Below are 10,255 nucleotides of genomic sequence, written 5' to 3'. Positions count from 1 at the left end.
AATAATACTGCAAAGATATATGCATAGGGTTGCATATATCTTTTCAAGTTAGTGTTTTCTTTTCTTTTTTCTTTTTTCACTATTCAACTCATTCTATGAGGCTGGTATAATTTTGGTACAAAACCAGGAAGGGAAAATAGGAGAAAGGCAAATAACAGGCCAGTTTCACACATGAGTACAGGGGCAGAGTATTCCTTAACAGAATATTAACAAAATAAATCAATCAATTTTAAAAAATAACAGTTTTACACTAAAAGCAAAAAAAAAGTGAAAATAGAAAAATTAGATTACAATAAAATTTAAAACTTCTTCATCAAAGAAAACCGTTTTTTTTTTGAATTTTTGAATTTTATTTATTATTTTATACAGCAGGCCCTTATTAGTCATCCATTTTATACACATCAGTGTATACATGTCAATCCCAATCGCCCAATTCATCCCACCGCCACCACCATCCCCCTGCCGCTTTCCCCCCCTGGTGTCCATACGTTTCTTCTCTACATCTGTGTCTCTATTTCTGCCCTGCAAACTGGTTCATCTGTACCATTTTTATAGGTTCCACATATATGTGTTAATATACAATATTTGTTTTTCGCTTTCTGACTTACTTCACTCTGTATGACAGTCTCTAGATCCCTCCACGTCTCAAAAAATGACCCAATTTCATTCCTTTTTATAGTTGAGTAATACTCCATTGTATATATGTACCACATCTTCTTTATCCATTCGTCTGTCAATGGGCATTTAGGTTGCTTCCATGACTTGGCTATTGTAAATAGTGCCACAATGAACGTTGGGGTGCATGTGTCTTTTTGAATTATGGTTTTCTCTGGGTATATGCCCAGTAGTGGCATTGCTGGGTCATACAGTAATTCTATATTTAGATTTTTAAGGGACCTCCATACTGTTCTCCATAGTGGCTGTATCAATTTACATTCCCACCAACAGTGCAAGAGGGTTCCCTTTTCTCCACACCCTCTCCAGCATTTGTTGTTTGTAGATTTTCTGATTCTAACTGGTGTGAGGTGATACCTCATTGTAGTTTTGATTTGCATTTCTCTAATAATTAGTGATGTTGAGCAGCTTTTCATGTGCTTCTTGGCCATCTGTATGTCTTTGGAGAAATGTCTCTTTAGGTCTTCTGCCCATTTTTGGATTGGGTTGTTTGTTTTAATATTGAGCTGCATGAGCTGTTTATATATTTTGGAAATTAATCCATTGTCCACTGATTCATTTGCCAATATTTTCTCCCATTCTGAGGGTTGTATTTTTGACTTGTTTATGCTTTCCTTTGCTGTGTAAAAGCTTTAAAGTTCCATTAGGTCCCATTTGTTTATTTTTGTTTTTATTTCCATTACTCTAGGAGGTATGTCAGAAAAGATCTTGCTGTGATTTATGTTAAAGAGGGTTCCTCCTATGTTTTCCTCTAAGAGTTTTATAGTGTCCAGTCTTACATTTAGGTCTCTAATCCATTTTGAGGTTTTTTTGTGTGTGTATGGTGTTATGGAGTGTTCTAATTTCATTCTTTTACATGTAGCTGTCCTGTTTTCCCAGCACCACTTATTGAAGAGACTGTCTTTTCTCCATTGTATATCCTTGCCTCCTTTGTCATAGATTAGTTGACCATAGGTGCATGGGTTTATCTCTGGGCTTTCTATCTTGTTCCATTTATTTATATTTCTGTTTTTGTGCCAGTACCATATTGTCTTGATTACTGTAGCTCTGTAGTATAGTCTGAAGTCAGGGAGTCTGATTCCTACAGCTCCACTTTTTTCACTCAAGACTGCTTTGGCTATTCGGAGTCTTTTGTGTCTCCATACAAATTTTAAGATTTTTTGTTCTAGCTCTGTAAAAAATGCCATTGGTAATTCGATAGGGATTGCATTGAATCTGTAGATTGCTTTGGGTAGTATAGTCATTTTCACAATATTGATTCTTCCAATCCAAGAACATGGTGTATCTCTCCATCTGTTTGTATCATCTTTAATTTCTTTCATCAGTGTCTTATAGTTTTCTGCATACAGGTCTTTTGTCTCCCTAGGTAGGTTCATTCCTAGATATTTACTTCTTTTTGTTGCAATGGTAAATGGGAGTGTTTCCTCAATTTCTTTTTCAAATTTTTCATTATTACTATATAGGAATGGAAGAGATTTCTGTCCATTAATTTTGTATCCTGAAACTTTACCAAATTCATTGATTAGCTCTAGTAGTTTTCTGGTGGCATTTTTAGGATTCTCTATGTATAGTATAATATCATCTGCAAAAGTGACAGTTTTACCTCTTCTTTTTCAATTTGTATTTTTTATTTCTTTTTCTTCTCTGATTTCTGTGGCTAGGACTTCCAAAACTATGTTGAATAATAGTGGTGAGAGTGGACATCCTTGTCTTGTTCCTGATCTTAGAGGAAATGCTTTCAGTTTTTCACCATTGAGAATGATGTTTGTTGTGTGTTTGTCATATATGGCCTTTATTATGTTGAGGTAGCTTCCCTCTATGCCCACTTTCTAGAGAGTTTTTACCATAAATGGGTATTGAATTTTGTCAAAAGCTTTTTCTGCATCTATTGAGATGATCATATGGTTTTTATTCTTCAGTTTCTTAATATGGCATATCACATTGATTGATTTGCGTATATTGAAGAATACTTGCATCCCTGGGATAAATCCCAATTGATCATGGTGTATGATCCTTTTAATGTGTTGTTGGATTCTGTTTGCTAGTATTTGGTTGAGGATTTTTGCATCTATATTCATCAGTGATATTGGTCTGTAATTTTATTTTTTTGTATCTTTGTCTGGTTTTGGTATCAGAGTTATGATGGCCTCACAGAATGACTTTGGGAGTGTTCCTCCCTCCAAATTTTTTTGGAAGAGTTTGAGAAGGATGGGTGTTAGCTCTTCTCTAAATGTTTGATAGAATTCACCTATGAAGCCATCTGGTCCTGGACGTTTGTTTGTTGGAAGATTTTTTATCACAGTTTCAATTTCATTACTTGTGATTGGTCTGTTCATATTTCCTATTTCTTCCTGGTTCAGTCTTGGAAGGTTATACCTTTCTAAGAATTTGTCAGTTTCTTCCAGGTTGTCCATTTTATTGGCATAGAGTTGCTTGTAGTAGTCTCTTAGGATGCTTTGTATTTCTGTGGTGTCTGTTGTAACTTCCCCTTTTTCATTTCTAATTTTATTGATTTGAGTCCTCTCCCTGTTTTTCTTGATGAGTCTGGCTAATGATTTATCAATTTTGTTTATCTTCTCAAAGAACCAGCTTTTAGTTTTATTGATTTTTGTTATTTCTTTCTTTGTTTCTATTTCATTTGTTTCTGCTCTGATCTTTATGATTTCTTTCCTTCTGCTGCCTTTGGGTTTTGTTTTTTCTTCTTTCTCTTGTTCCTTTAGGTGTAAGGTTAGATTGTTTACTTGAGATTTTTCTTCTTTCTTGAGGTAGGCTTGTATAGCTATAAACTTCCCTCTTAGAACTGCTTTTGCTGCATCCCATAGGTTTTGGATCGTCATGTTTTCATTGTCATTTGTCTCTAGGTATTTTTTTGATTTCCTCTTTGATTTCTTCAGTGATCTCTTGGTTATTTAGTAACATATTGTTTAGCCTCCATGTGTTTGTGTTTTTTGCATTTTTTTCCCTGTAATTCATTTCTAATCTCATAGCGTTGTGGTCAGAAAAGATGCTTGATATGATTTCAATTTTCTTAAATTTACTGAGGCTTTATTTGTGACCCAAGATGTGATCTATCCTGGAGGATGTTCCGTGTGCACTTGAGAAGAAAGTGTAATCTGCTGTTTTTGGATGGAATGTCCTATAAATATCAATTAAATCTCTCTGGTCTATTGTGTCATTTAAAGCTTCTGTTTCCTTATTTATTTTCATTTTAGATAATCTGTCCATTGGCTTAAGTGAGGTGTTAAAGTCCCGCACTATTATTGTGTTACTGTCAATTTCCTCTTTTATAGCTGTTAGCAGTTGCCTTATGTATTGAGGTGCTCCTATGTTGGGTGCATAAATATTTTCAATTGTTATATCTTTTTCTTGGATTGATCCGTTGATCATTATGTAGTGTCCTTCCTTGTCTCTTGTAACATTCTTTATTTTAAAGTCTATTTTATCTGATATGAGTGTTGGTACTCCAGCTTTCTTTTGATTTCCATTTGCATGGAATATGTTTTTCCATCCCCTCACTTTCAGTCTGTATGTGTCCCTAGGTCTGAAGTGGGTCTCTTATAGACAGCATATATATGGGTCTTGTTTTTGTATCCATTCAGCAAGCCTGTGTCTTTTGGTTGGAGCATTTAATCCATTCATTTAAGGTAATTATCAATATGTACATTCTTATGACAATTTTCTTAATTGTTTTGGGTTTGTGTTTGTAGGTCCTTTTCTTCTCTTGTGTTTCCTACTTAGAGAAGTTCCTTTAGCATTTGTTGTAGAGCTGGTTTGGTGGTGCTGCATTCTCTTAGCTTTTACTTGTCTGTAAAGCTTTTGATTTCTCCATTGAATCTGAATGAGATCCTTCCGGGTAGAGTAAGCTTGGTTGTACGTTCTTCCCTTTCATCACTTTCATCACTTTAAGTATATCATGCCACTCCCTTCTGGCTTAATCTAATTTCTGCTGAGAAATCAGCTATTAACCTTATGGGAGGTCCCTTGTATGTTATTTGGTGTTTTTCCCTTGCTGCTTTCAATAATTTTTCTTTGTCTTTAATTTTTGCCAATTTGATTACTATGTGTCTCGGCATGTTTCTCCTTGGGATTATCCTGTATGGGACTCCCTGCGCTTCCTGGACTTGGGTGGCTATTTCCTTTCCCATGTTACGGAAGTTTTCGACTATAATCTCTTCAAATATTTTCTTGGGTACTTTCTCTCTCTCTTCTTCTTCTGGTACCCCTATAATAAGAATGTTGTTGCCTTTTTTTTTTTTATATGAAATCGATTTTTTATTGGTAGACATTTAGATTGTTTCCAGTTTCTTCTTATAACAGATAATACTGCATACATAATTTTTCAAGCATACAAATAATTCTCCAGTATAAATTCCTCAAAGTAGCATTGCTGGGTCAAAGTATATGTGCATTTGTAATTTGCCAAACTGCTCCATGGAAGTTATACCAATTAATACTCCTACCAGCAATGTATGAGAAGGTCTGCTTCCCCACCCGTTTGTCAATTTAATGCATTTTTAGATTCTTTGGCCTTTGTCAATTTGGTAGGTGAAAACCAATATCTCATTTTTAACTCTTTATTGTAAAAACTGACAGACACATAATTATGTAGAGTGACTAGAATATTGAATTCCCATTACTCAGTATCTAGATTTTAAACATTTTTATTTATTTGTTTTTAACAGCTTTATTATGATAGACTGAATAATGGCCCCCTAAAGATACCTGTGTCCTAGTCCCTGGAATCTTTGACTGTGATATGTTATAGCATGTATCAACATTTCATTCCTTTTTATTTATTTATTTATTTTTTTTTGCCTTATAACAAATTTAATCAGTTATACATATACATATGTTTCCATATCCCCTCCCTTTTGCGTCTCCCTCCCATCCTCCCTATCTCACCCCTCCAGGCGGTCACAAAGCACCGAGCTGATCTCCCTGTGCTATGCAGCTGCTTCCCACTAGCTTTCTACCTTACGCTTGGTAGTGTATATATGTCCATGCCGCTCTTTCACTTTGTCACAGCTTACCCTTCCCCCTCCCCATATCCTCAAGTCCATTCTCTAGTAGGTCTGTGTCTTTATTCCTGTCTTACCCCTATGTTCTTCATGACATTATTTTTTCTTAAATTCCATATATATGTGTTAGCATACAGTATTTGTCTTTCTCTTTCTGACCTACTTCACTCTGTATGACCGACTCTAGGTCTATCCACCTCATTACAAATAGCTCAATTTCATTTCTTTTTATGGCTGAGTAATATTCCATTGTATATATGTGCCACATCTTCTTTATCCATTCATCCGATGATGGACACTTAGGTTGTTTCCATCTCCGGGCTATTGTAAATAGGGCTGCTATGAACATTTTGGTACATGTCTCTTTTTGAATTATGGTTTTCTCAGGGTATATGCCCAGTAGTGGGATTGCTGGGTCATATGGTAGTTCTATTTGTAGTTTTTTAAGGAACCTCCATACCGTTCCCCATAGTGGCTGTACCAATTCACATTCCCACCAGCAGTGCAAGAGTGTTCCCTTTTTTCCACACCCTCTCCAGCATTTATTGTTTCTAGATTTTTTGATGATGGCCATTCTGACTGGTGTGAGATGATATCTCATTGTAGTTTTGATTTGCATTTCTCTAATGAGTAAAGATGTTGAGCACTGTTTCATGTGTTTGTTGGCAGTCTGTATATCTTCTGTGGAGAAATGTCTATTTAGGTCTTCTGCCCATTTTTGGATTGGGTTGTTTGTTTTTTTGTTATTGAGCTGCAAGAGCTGCTTGTAAATTTTGGAGATTAATCCTTTGTCAGTTGCTTCATTTGCAAATATTTTCTCCCATTCTGAGGGTTGTCTTTTGGTCTTGTTTATGGTTTCCTTTGCTGTGCAAAAGCTTTTAAGTTTCATTAGGTCCCATGTGTTTATTTTTGTCTTTATTTCCATTTCTCTAGGAGGTGGGTCAAAAAGGATCTTGCTGTGATTTATGTCATAGAGTGTTCTGCCTATGTGTTCCTCTAAGAGTTTGATAGTGTCTGGCCTTACATTTAGGTCTTTAATCCATTTTGAGCTTATTTTTGTGTATGGTGTTAGGGAGTGATCTAATCTCATACTTTTACATGTCCCTATCCAGTTTTCCCAGCACCACTTATTGAAGAGACTGTCCTTTCTCCACTGTACATTCCTGCCTCCTTTATCAAAGATAAGGTGACCATATGTCTGTGGGTTTAACTCTGGGCTTTCTATCCTGTTCCATTGATCTATCTTTCTGTTTTTGTGCCAGTACCATACTGTCTTGATTACTGTAGCTTTGTAGTATAGTCTGAAGTCAGGGAGCCTGATTCCTCCAGCTCCATTTTTCGTTCTCAAGATTGCTTTGGCTATTCGGGGTCTTTTGTGTTTCCATACAAATTGTGAAATTTTTTGTTCTAGTTCTGTGAAAAATGCCAGTGGTAGTTTGATAGGGATTGCACTGAATCTGTAGATTGCTTTGGGTAGTAGAGTCATTTTCACAATGTTGATCCTTCCAATCCAAGAACATGATACATCTCTCCATCTATTTGTATCATCTTTAATTTCTTTCATCAGTGTCTTATAATTTTCTGCATACAGGTCTTTTGTCTCCTTAGGTAGGTTTATTCCTAGATATTTTATTCTTTTTGTTGCAATGGTAAATGGGAGTGCTTCCTTGATTTCACTTTCAGATTTTTCATCATTAGTATATAGGAATGCCAGAGATTTCTGTGCATTAATTTTGTATCCTGCAACTTGACCAAATTCATTGATTAGCTCTAGTAGTTTTCTGGTAGCATCTTTAGGATTCTCTATGTATAGTATCATGTCATCTGCAAACAGTGACAGCTTTACTTCTTCTTTTCTGATTTGGATTCCTCTTATTTCCTTTTCTTCTCTGATTGCTGTGGCTAAAACTTCCAAAACTAGGTTGAATAAGAGTGGTGAGAGTGGGCAACCTTGTCTTGTTCCTGATCTTAGTGGAAATGGTTTCAGTTTTTCACCATTGAGGACGATGCTGGCTGTGGGTTTGTCATATATGGCCTTTATTATGTTGAGGAAAGTTCCCTCTATGCCTACTTTCTGCAGGGTTTTTATCATAAATGGGTGTTGAATTTTGTCGAAAGATTTCTCTGCATCTATTGAGATGATCATATGGTTTTTCTCCTTCAGTTTGTTAATATGGTGTATCACGTTGATTGATTTGCGTATATTGAAGAATCCTTGCATTCCTGGAATGAACCCCACTTGATCATGGTGTATGATCCTTTTAATGTGCTGTTGGATTCTGTTTGCTAGTATTTTGTTGAGGATTTTTGCATCTATGTTCATCAGTGATATTGGCCTGTAGTTTTCTTTCTTTGTGACATCCTTGTCTGGTTTTGGTATCAAGGTGATGGTGGCCTCGTAGAATGAGTTTGGGAGTGTTCCTCCCTCTGCTATATTTTGGAAGAGTTTCAGAAGGATAGGTGTTAGCTCTTCTCTAAATGCTTGATAGAATTCGCCTGTGAAGCCATCTGGTCCTGGGCTTTTGTTTGTTGGAAGATTTTTTATCACAGTTTCAATTTCAGTGCTTGTGATTGGTCTGTTCATATTTTCTATTTCTTCCTGATTCAGTCTTGGCAGGTTGTGCATTTCTAAGAATTTGTCCATTTCTTCCAGGTTGTCCATTTTATTGGCATAGAGTTGCTTATAGTAATCTCTCATGATCTTTTGTATTTCTGCAGTGTCAGTTGTTACCTCTCCTTTTTCATTTCTAATTCTATTGATTTGAGTCTTCTCCCTTTTTTTCTTGATGAGTCTGGCTAATGGTTTATCAATTTTGTTTATCTTCTCAAAGAACCAGCTTTTAGTTTTATTGATCTTTGCTATCGTTTCCTTCATTTCTTTTTCATTTATTTCTGATCTGATTTTTATGATTTCTTTCCTTCTGCTAACTTTGGGATGTTTTTGTTCTTCTTTCTCTAATTGCTTTAGGTGCAAGGTTAGGTTGTTTATTCGAGATGTTTCCTGTTTCTTAAGGTGGGATTGTATTGCTATAAACTTCCCTCTTAGAACTGCTTTTGCTGCATCCCATAGGTTTTGGGTCGTCGTGTCTCCATTGTCATTTGTTTCTAGGTATTTTTTAATTTCCTCTTTGATTTCTTCAGTGATCACTTCGTTATTAAGTAGTGTATTGTTTAGCCTCCATGTGTTTGTATTTTTTACAGATCTTTTCCTGTAATTGATATCTAGTGTCATAGCATTGTGGTCGGAAAAGATACTTGATACAATTTCAATTTTCTTAAATTTACCAAGGCTTGATTTGTGACCCAAGATATGATCTATCCTGGAGAATGTTCCATGAGCACTTGAGAAAAATGTGTATTCTGTTGTTTTTGGATGGAATGTCCTATAAATATCAATTAAGTCCATCTTGTTTAATGTATCATTTAAAGCTTGTGTTTCCTTATTTATTTTCATTTTGGATGATCTGTCCATTGGTGAAAGTGGGGTGTTAAAGTCCCCTACTATGAGTGTGTTACTGTCGATTTCCCCTTTTATGGCTGTTAGTATTTGCCTTATGTATTGAGGTGCTCCTATGTTTGGTGCATAAATATTTATAATTGTTATATCTTCTTCTTGGATCGATCCCTTGATCATTATGTAGTGTCCTTCTTTGTCTCTTCTAGTAGTCTTTATTTTAAAGTCTATTTTGTCTGATATGAGAATTGCTACTCCAGCTTTCTTTTGGTTTCCATTTGCATGGAATATCTTTTTCCATCCCCTTACTTTCAGTCTGTATGTGTCCCTAGGTCTGAAGTGGGTCTCTTGTAGACAGCATATATATGGGTCTTGTTTTTGTATCCATTCAGCCAATCTGTGTCTTTTGGTGGGAGCATTTAGTCCATTTACATTTAAGGTAATTATTGATATGTATGTTCCTGTTCCCATTTTCTTAATTGTTTTGGGTTCGTTATTGTAGGTCTTTTACTTCTGTTGTGTTTCTTGCCTAGAGAAGTTCCTTTAGCATTTGTTGTAAAGCTGGTTTGGTGGTGCTGAACTCTCTCAGCTTTTGCTTGTCTGTAAACGTTTTAATTTCTCCATCAAATCTGAATGAGATCCTTGCTGGGTAGAGTAATCTTGGTTGCAGGTTTTTCTCCTTCATCACTTTAAGTATGTCCTGCCACTCCCTTCTGGCTTGTAGAGTTTCTGCTGAGAGATCAGCTGTTATCCTGATGGGGATTCCCTTGTGTGTTATTTGTTGTTTTTGCCTTGCTGCTTTTAATATGATTTCTTTGTGTTTAATTTTTGACAGTTTGATTAATATGTGTCTTGGCGTATTTCTCCTTGGATTTATTCTGTATGGGATTCTCTGTGCCTCCTGGACTTGATTAACTATTTCCTTTCCCATATTAGGGAAGTTTTCAACTATAATCTCTTCAAATATTTTCTCAGTCCCTTTCTTTTTCTCTTCTTCTTCTGGAACCCCTATAATTCGAATGTTGGTGCGTTTAATGTTGTCCCAGAGGTCTCTGAGACTGTCCTCTGTTCTTTTCATTCTTTTTTCTTTATTTTGCTCTGCAGCAGT

The sequence above is a fragment of the Mesoplodon mirus genome, assembly GCF_964341445.2.
Source record: "Mesoplodon mirus genome assembly, chromosome: 1".
Classification (NCBI taxonomy): Eukaryota; Metazoa; Chordata; class Mammalia; order Artiodactyla; family Ziphiidae; genus Mesoplodon; species Mesoplodon mirus.
This window is presented reverse-complemented; position numbering follows the sequence as displayed.